This window comes from Schistocerca piceifrons, chromosome 4, assembly GCF_021461385.2.
Source record: "Schistocerca piceifrons isolate TAMUIC-IGC-003096 chromosome 4, iqSchPice1.1, whole genome shotgun sequence".
Taxonomy (NCBI): Eukaryota; Metazoa; Arthropoda; class Insecta; order Orthoptera; family Acrididae; genus Schistocerca; species Schistocerca piceifrons.
This window is the reverse complement of record NC_060141.1, coordinates 709,785,783-709,793,595: the sequence shown is the minus strand read 5'-3', so window position 1 is coordinate 709,793,595 and position 7,813 is coordinate 709,785,783.

Sequence of the window (7,813 nt, the reverse complement as noted above, 5' to 3'; positions counted from 1 at the left end):
TGCAGTCTGTGTAGAAACAGCCTAAGCTGAGTTAGTGGAACAGGACCGTGATTTGACCATTCAATGGAAATAGGAACATGTTGTCGTAGCTCCACCAATGATGCACGATGTGTAAGGTCGGCGACAAACGAAGCCTGCTCCTGCAACATGAGGTACAATATTGACAGTACGAGCAGTTATGGTGGTGTTTCTTATCGGGAAAATTAGGAAGACTCAACATCATAGAGGTATTGCAGTCCAAAGCAGATCCGCGTCCCTCAGGGTCCATGCATGTCTAGCATTCCAACATTCTATCGCCATTATTCTGTACCATCCAACAGAGAAAAATTACGAACTATAAAAGCTCTGCTAACTTCATCCAATAGAGAACTCAATAACATTTTTACCGCATCTCGCTCTTCCCATATATCGAAAACAAATACTGTCTGCGTACTGACATCGAGTACATGTGTCGATCTTATTAAATATACAGGTATTGATCCAGTGCACAGACCAGTGTAAAGTTTCATCACCTGTACCGTAGGAGAATGACTGTATCCCACAGATTATACTATCAGTCGCAAGAGAGGTTACCTGTCATTGCTTCTTTTTCTGCTGTAACACGCTTTGTACACTGCCATACATTTTGTTTTTTCCGCCATGACTTCCAGGTCTGTGTCAGGTTACAAATTGATATTAACATGTTCTGATCCATTGCCTCTCACAGAAAGCTAGATTTCACATGGTGTAAATCATGTTGTTGCTGCTGCTACCTAACACACACACACACACACACACACACACACACACACACACACACATACATACACACACATACATGATGATTTTAAATAAAAGACAGTCGCAACATAAGGAAACTGGAAGAGTTTTGCGGCATAGTGGAGCATTTGCAAACTGCTGTCTGAAGGTGATTGACAGCCTTTACAATTAAACTCATTTGTCACAGTGACAGAACAGCTGATGGCTCTGCGTTCCATTTCGACTGATTCCTCATATTGCAGACATGTACACGATCGCTTTTTCGGTGCTAGCCATCCCCAGAAGGTGTTACCCTCCATCAAGACTCTATGTCCATCTCAGACAAGTGATGTCAGTCAATCATTATGTGGTAACCATCAGCATACCAGTGGATGGATGGGATGGAAAAGACATCATCGATGCACTGTCAAATCATAAGAATGGTAGTGATATTTCTATTTCTAGAGCCACAGCCATCAGCAAGGGGTATTTCCAATACTCCGCTCATTGTAGAATGTCATCCAATTGATACTGCAATCGTAATATTTAATTGTAAGTGTGGTGATCAAATATGTATGTGGCCGGTTTCCTAGGACGATTCTGTCTGGGGATGTGTGGCGCGCAACGGCGGTGGCCTGTGGTGAGAATGATTCACGTTTCCAGCTAACGGCAGGAGCTATCTGAATGGAAAGGCCTGATGGGGTACAGGAATGTACTTGACCTAACTGTGTCGTTCTCTAGATGGCTGAATAACGAACTGACACTCAGTATGTGTTGGGCAGCCTTCGTGATCGCGTGTGTTCTCCGTAAGTGCTTGATATCGACAAGTATCGTAATAATGGTATGATATTCTGGCAAACCAAGAGAAAATACATATGTTCCTGTAATCCTAACATCTGGAGATGGGTGTAGAATGTAAGCGAGCAAGTAGGCAGGCGCCGGAAACAGAAATGCCTTTGTGCCGAGGGGAACCAACCCAGCATTTGTTCAACAGTTTGGAGAGTGAGCCTGGTCCACTGAGGGCCCTCTGGTCATACATCTGGCTGGTGTATGTGCAGGGGCAAATGACTGTGGCCGTTGTCTGTGGAGGATGACCACCCGACCTCACGGGAAAAATCTAGTGCTGTGAGGAGTACATACAGTGCAGGTGCTTATGCTATCTGTCTTTATGGTATATGTACGAGTGGCTTGTGGTCGATAGCTACATGCTGGATGCAGAAGTGGCGATTTTGTATGGCGCAGGATATGAATTGTGTGTTTACTACGTCGATATGGTACTTGGAGATCGGTTTCACCCCAAAATATTCAAGCTTCAAGACGTCTGTGGCAGAGCAGTGTAATTGAGGAAGTGTCTTCCATATTTGACGATCTGTAGACCACTTTTGCAGGGTTTAACTGTCTGTGAAATATGGCGATTTGTACAAAGTAGTTTTACTGCTGAAAAAATGGCGGACAGGACCCCCACACCGGTAGCAGCAGCAGTTAGGTGGGTAAATTCAGTAAGAGACAACCAGAATGCGCCTTTCATTCACAAGACATCCTTTGTGCTGGGACATAGGAACCTCTACAGACTGGTTCGAACAAAATGGGGGCAAGGTATGTGTGGAGATTTTTGAGAGTAAGGTGATGTATTCTTTGTTCAAGTATTCAAAGACAAATTGAAGCAGACCATCCATATCTGGCTCGATGCTGTCCCTCATCCGCCATTGTGGCATTAGGACATTTCCAGACCAGTAGGTGTAGGACACTGAAATTTCCAACCACTGTATGCAAACATCTCATGTCTATGTGTCAGCCACATTGGGCAGGTAAACACATGCGTGCAGCCCAATGGGGTGATATGTGATGGATGAGCTCTGCAGTTGGGAGCATCAGGAAGAATGAGTTTGGTGTTATTCTATTCTCGTTAACAGATTCTGAAAGTATTGCAAAACATTTCTATAGCGCCCAGAGGGAGGCTTGGCTATTATTTACATAGCCACGAGACATCAGTATAACACTGAGAAACTTTTAGCTGCACTTGAGGGGTGAGTCACTAAACAGACATCTCTGGCTTGGCAACTATGCCTGTGCTGGACTGGCAGGTATGCACAGTCGGAGGTGTCTCACATGTGAGACAGGCTGTCCTGTTAGGATCGCTAGAAACAACGCAGCCTGTGTTATTGTGGGAAGCATGGCAACAGATTCCTATAGCACGTCCAGAGGGAGACTTGGCTGTTATTTACACAGACGTGTGACGCCAGTATACGACTGAGAACCTTTTAGCTGCACTTGCGATGGTGAGTCAATCGGCAATTAGATCTTCACTGGACGACAAGAACAAAGGCTATGCATCATCGCACCAGCAATGGTGGTTAGGTAAACACGTCTGCAGTGGAGGCATCTCACAGGCTGGACCAACGTGCTTGCACCATCCTGGCGTTCGCGCCTTGGGGCCTCTGTAGGGAACAGTTTGCTGATACGCTGTTGTCGAATTTCTTACCGATAGTTCGGAAGCATTTTTTACGTGCAATGAGTGTTTGTGGCCAGCATTATTTTCGGCTGTTTAAGCGTTGTGAGTGTGTTTGCATAGTATCATACATGCATTATTTTTTGCCAATTTTATGTGTAGTAAAGCGTCTGTTGCATCATTTCGTGATCATGTCTGTAGGCTGTGCAATGCATTATTTTGACAGTTTATAACTAGCCAGTGTGTTTGCAGAGCGTTTTACATGCATTATTTTGACGATTTACGAATTGTTTGCGTGTCTGTGCATCAGTGTACTGCATTATTTCGGTGATTTACGAGTAGTTTGCAGGTCTGTAGGCTGCGCATTGCGTTATTTCGATAGTTTGCAATTACTGAGCTTGTTTGCAGAGCGCTATACACGCATTATTTTGACGATTTACGAGTTGCTGTGGGTGGAGCATCCAGAATGGTTTTTACTGAATTTACCCGCTAAAATGCTTCCGCTGCTGTGGGAGTGCGGTCCACCACTTTCTACACATGGACAAATTACAAGAATTATAACCACAAACGATTCTACCACCACGCCATATTGCATTGTCACTGTAGTAAACGCAGTTCATATGCTGCACTATACGAATTCATCACTTCAGCTTCCTGCAAAAAGCTATCGACCGCCAGGCACTCCTACACATATCCCAAAGACTCACTATCCCAAAAACAGAACCAAATGGCCATATATAGTCACCGTGCCAGATATTGCTCGTGAGGTCAGTCTGTGGTCCACCGCAGCCAACGGTCACAAGTCAACTACCCCCCCACATGCACTGGCCTGAAGCGTGATTGGGGTGCCCTCCACGGACAACAGTCACTCTCCGAGTTGGTGTACGAGGTCTGGGCTTGATCCTCCAGCACAAAGGCGTCTACTAACAGTATTGTTTCCGGCCGCGCCCGTTTGCAGCCATTGTTTCTGCAACAAGTTTCAACCATCTCTAGACTCAGTGATTACAAGAATATTTACTTTCTGAGCTCTGTCGATGAGAAATACCTCGACAGAAATGAATTAATTTACCGATCTAGAAACCGATATCAGTAGTAATATCCGATTTTACACGCCAAAAAACGATGATGTTTGCGACACTTTTATGCTGAAATCATCGAGCAGCATACGAAATATTCCAGAATTTCACGTATTTTTACATGGTCTGCCGGACTGTCATACCATTTACGCGTCTGTTCTCAATACCAACCACATAGCAATATTCTACCGATCGCCTGCACAGTATAATTCTGAAGATAAAGATACAGAGTGGTGATTATATCTTTAGAGAGCCGAAACTTTAGCATGCGACATGCTCCAAACATTCAGTAACTAGAAACGTATCTTGTTTCTGAAGATTTTTACGTGAAAACTCAAAAATAGAGGAAACTGATGGTTCCACTCGAATTTTTTTTGACGAATATTGATGTTAAAGGCATAAGTAATAGCCGACCGAGACAGACACAGCAACAGGGAAGTAACCGTTTCTGTGACAATTACGAATTGCTAACCAGGAGCGGATTTTATTATATCATATGCGTGCTTTAATAGTTTAGTTTCTTGAGTTTCTGTGTGTAAATTAAATATTTAATAGCCATAGTTCTCGCGTTTTCGTTTGCGTCGGGAAGAAAACCGATTTTGTGACATATTACAAGTTCCTAATCAGGGGCAAATTATTTAGTTTCACCTGAGTGCTCCGGTAGTTAGGTTTTCGAATATCTGCGTATTGCTACACACAGTTCGTGCTTTTTCGTCAGGGTCTACAGTAGAGTTGCGCAGCATGTGCCGATAGTCCGTTCATCTGCATAGTTTAGTTTTCCACGGTCTTTGGTATGGACAGGAACTGCGATTGTTGTGTGCGGATGCGAGCCGAGTTGGTGACACTTCGCTCTCAGCTTCAGGCTGTGATGGCTTCGGTTACACAGCTTGAGGCTGCAGTGGATGGGCACCACTGTTGTGGGCCGGCCGTGGGGATCCAACGGACGTCCAGCAAGTCAGAGTCCTCCGATCGGTCCTCACCGGTGGCCAACCCAGTTACTGCTCGCACTGAGGCTGATCCCTCACCTGTGGTCGAGGGGGGGGGGGGGGTCACCCTGGGGCGAAGCAGGCGGCGAAAGACTTCCCAGGCGGCCGCACATAAGGCTTCCCCGGTTTGTCTGACAAACAAGTTCCAGGTGCTGTCTGTGGTTGATACTGTCGCTGAGCCAGATGCTGTCACCTGTCCTGTTTCAGAGGAAACCACTCAGCCTGCAAGATCCAGGCAATCACGGAGGGTGGGATTATTGGTAGTTGGGAGCTCCAACGCTAGGTGCGTTATGGGGCCCCTTAGGGACTTGGCTGACAAGAAAGGTAACAAAACCAATGTGCACTCCGTGTGCATACCGGGTAGAGTCATTCCAGATGTGGAAAGGGTCCTCCCAGATGCTATGAAGAGCACAGGGCGCAGCCAACTGCAGGCAGTACCAATCATGTGTGTCACTTTGGATCAGAAGAGATTCTCTCTTGTTTCGAACGGATAACAGACGTAATAAAGGTTGCCAGTCTTGCTTGAAAGATGAAAGCAGAGCTGACCATTTGCAGCATAGTCGACAGGACCGATTGCGAACCTCTGGTAGAGCCGAGTGGAGGGTCTGAATCAGAGGCTCAGACGGTTCTGCGACCGTGTAGGCTGCAGATTCCTCGACTTGCGCCAAAGGGTGGTTGGGTTTCGGGTTCCACTGAATAAGTCAGGTGTCCACTATACGCAGGAGGCGGCTACACGGGTAGCAGGGGCTGTGTGGCGTGGACTGGGCGGTTTTTTAGGTTAGAGGGTCTCGAGAAAACACAAGAAGGGCTTCAGTCACAAAGGGTGCAGGCTGAACACAGGAAGAACGTAGATACAGGAACCATTGGTATAACAGTTGTAAATTGTCGTAGCTGTGTTGGGAAAGTACCAGAGCTCCAAGCGCTAATAGAAAGCACTGATGCTCAAATCGCTATAGGCACTGAAAGCTGGCTAAAGCAGGATATAAGCTCAGCCGAAATTTTTGCGAAGAACCAAACGGTGTTCCGAAAGGATAGGCTAAACACGGTTGGTGGTGGCGTGTCTGTTGTTGTCAGAAGTAGTTTAACTTATCGCGAAATTGAAGTAGATACTTCCTGTGAGTTAGTATGGGCATAGGTCATTGTTGGCAAATAATGATTGGATCCTTTTACTGACCTCCCAATTAAGATGATACAGTTGCTGAAAGGTTCAAAGAAAACTTCAGTTTGATTTAAAACATGTACCTGACTGAACGATAATAGTTGGTGGTGACTTTAATTTACCCTCGATATGTTGGCGAAAATACATGTTTAAATCCGGAAGTATGCATAAAATATCACCCGAAATTGTGCTAAACGCATTCTCTGAAAATTATTTCGAACTGTTAGTTCATGAGCCCACGCGAATAGTAAACGGTTGTGAAAATACACTTGAACTCTTAGCAACAAATAATCCTGAGCTAATAACGAGCATCAAAACCGATTCAGGGATTAGTGAACACAGGGTTGTCGTAGCGAGATTGAATATTGTAATCCCCAAATCCTCGAAAAATAAGCGAAAAATATACTTATTCGTAAAAGCAAATAAAAATTCACTTGACGCCTTCCTGAGAGACAATCTCCACTCATTCCAAATTAATAATGTAAGTGTAGGTCCAGATGTGGCTTAAATTCAAAGAAATAGTATCGGCAGCAATTGAGAGATTTATACCAAATAAATTAACAAACGACGGAGCTGATCCTTCTTGGTACACAGAACTGGTTAGAACACTGTTGCAGAAACAACGAAACAAACATGCCAAATTCAAACAGACGCAAAATCCCCAAGATAGGCGATCTTTTACAGAAGCTCGAAATTTAGCGCGGACTTCAATGCGAGACGCTTATAACAGTTTCCACCACGAAACTTTGTCTCGAAACCTGGCAGACAATCCAAAGAGATTCTGGTCGCATGTGAAGTATGTTAGCGGCAAGAAACAATCAATGCCTCCTCTGCGCGATAGCAATGGAGATGCCATCGAAGACAGTGCTGTCAAAGCAGAGTTACTAAACACAGCCTTCCGAAATGCCTTCACAAAAGAAGACGAAATAAATATTCCAGAATTCGAATGGAGAACAGCTGCCAATATGAGTAACGTAGAAGTAAATATCCGCGGAGTAGTGAAGCAACTAAAATCACTTAATAAATGCAAGTCTTCTGGTCCAACTTGTATACCAATTAGGTTCCTTTCGGAGTATGCTGATGTAGAAAGTCGTGGACCGCACTCACACAGCACCAGCAGCAGCATTTTAGCGGGTAAATTCAGTAAAAACCATTCTGGATGCTCAATTCACAGAAAGTTCCGTGACGTCAGAGAGTCATAAGACATCCTTCGTTGGGATGGGTGATGGGAGCATAGAAGCCTCTACAGACTGGTTCCAACGAGACAGGGTAGAACAAGGCGTCTACAGAAAGTTCTTTGTTCGAGTGTTCAAGGACAGGTCCAGAGAGGCCAGCCTCTTCTGGTCCAGACAGGTGGGATGGTCACCGGTCACCCATCCGCCATTATGGATTTATAGCATCTCCA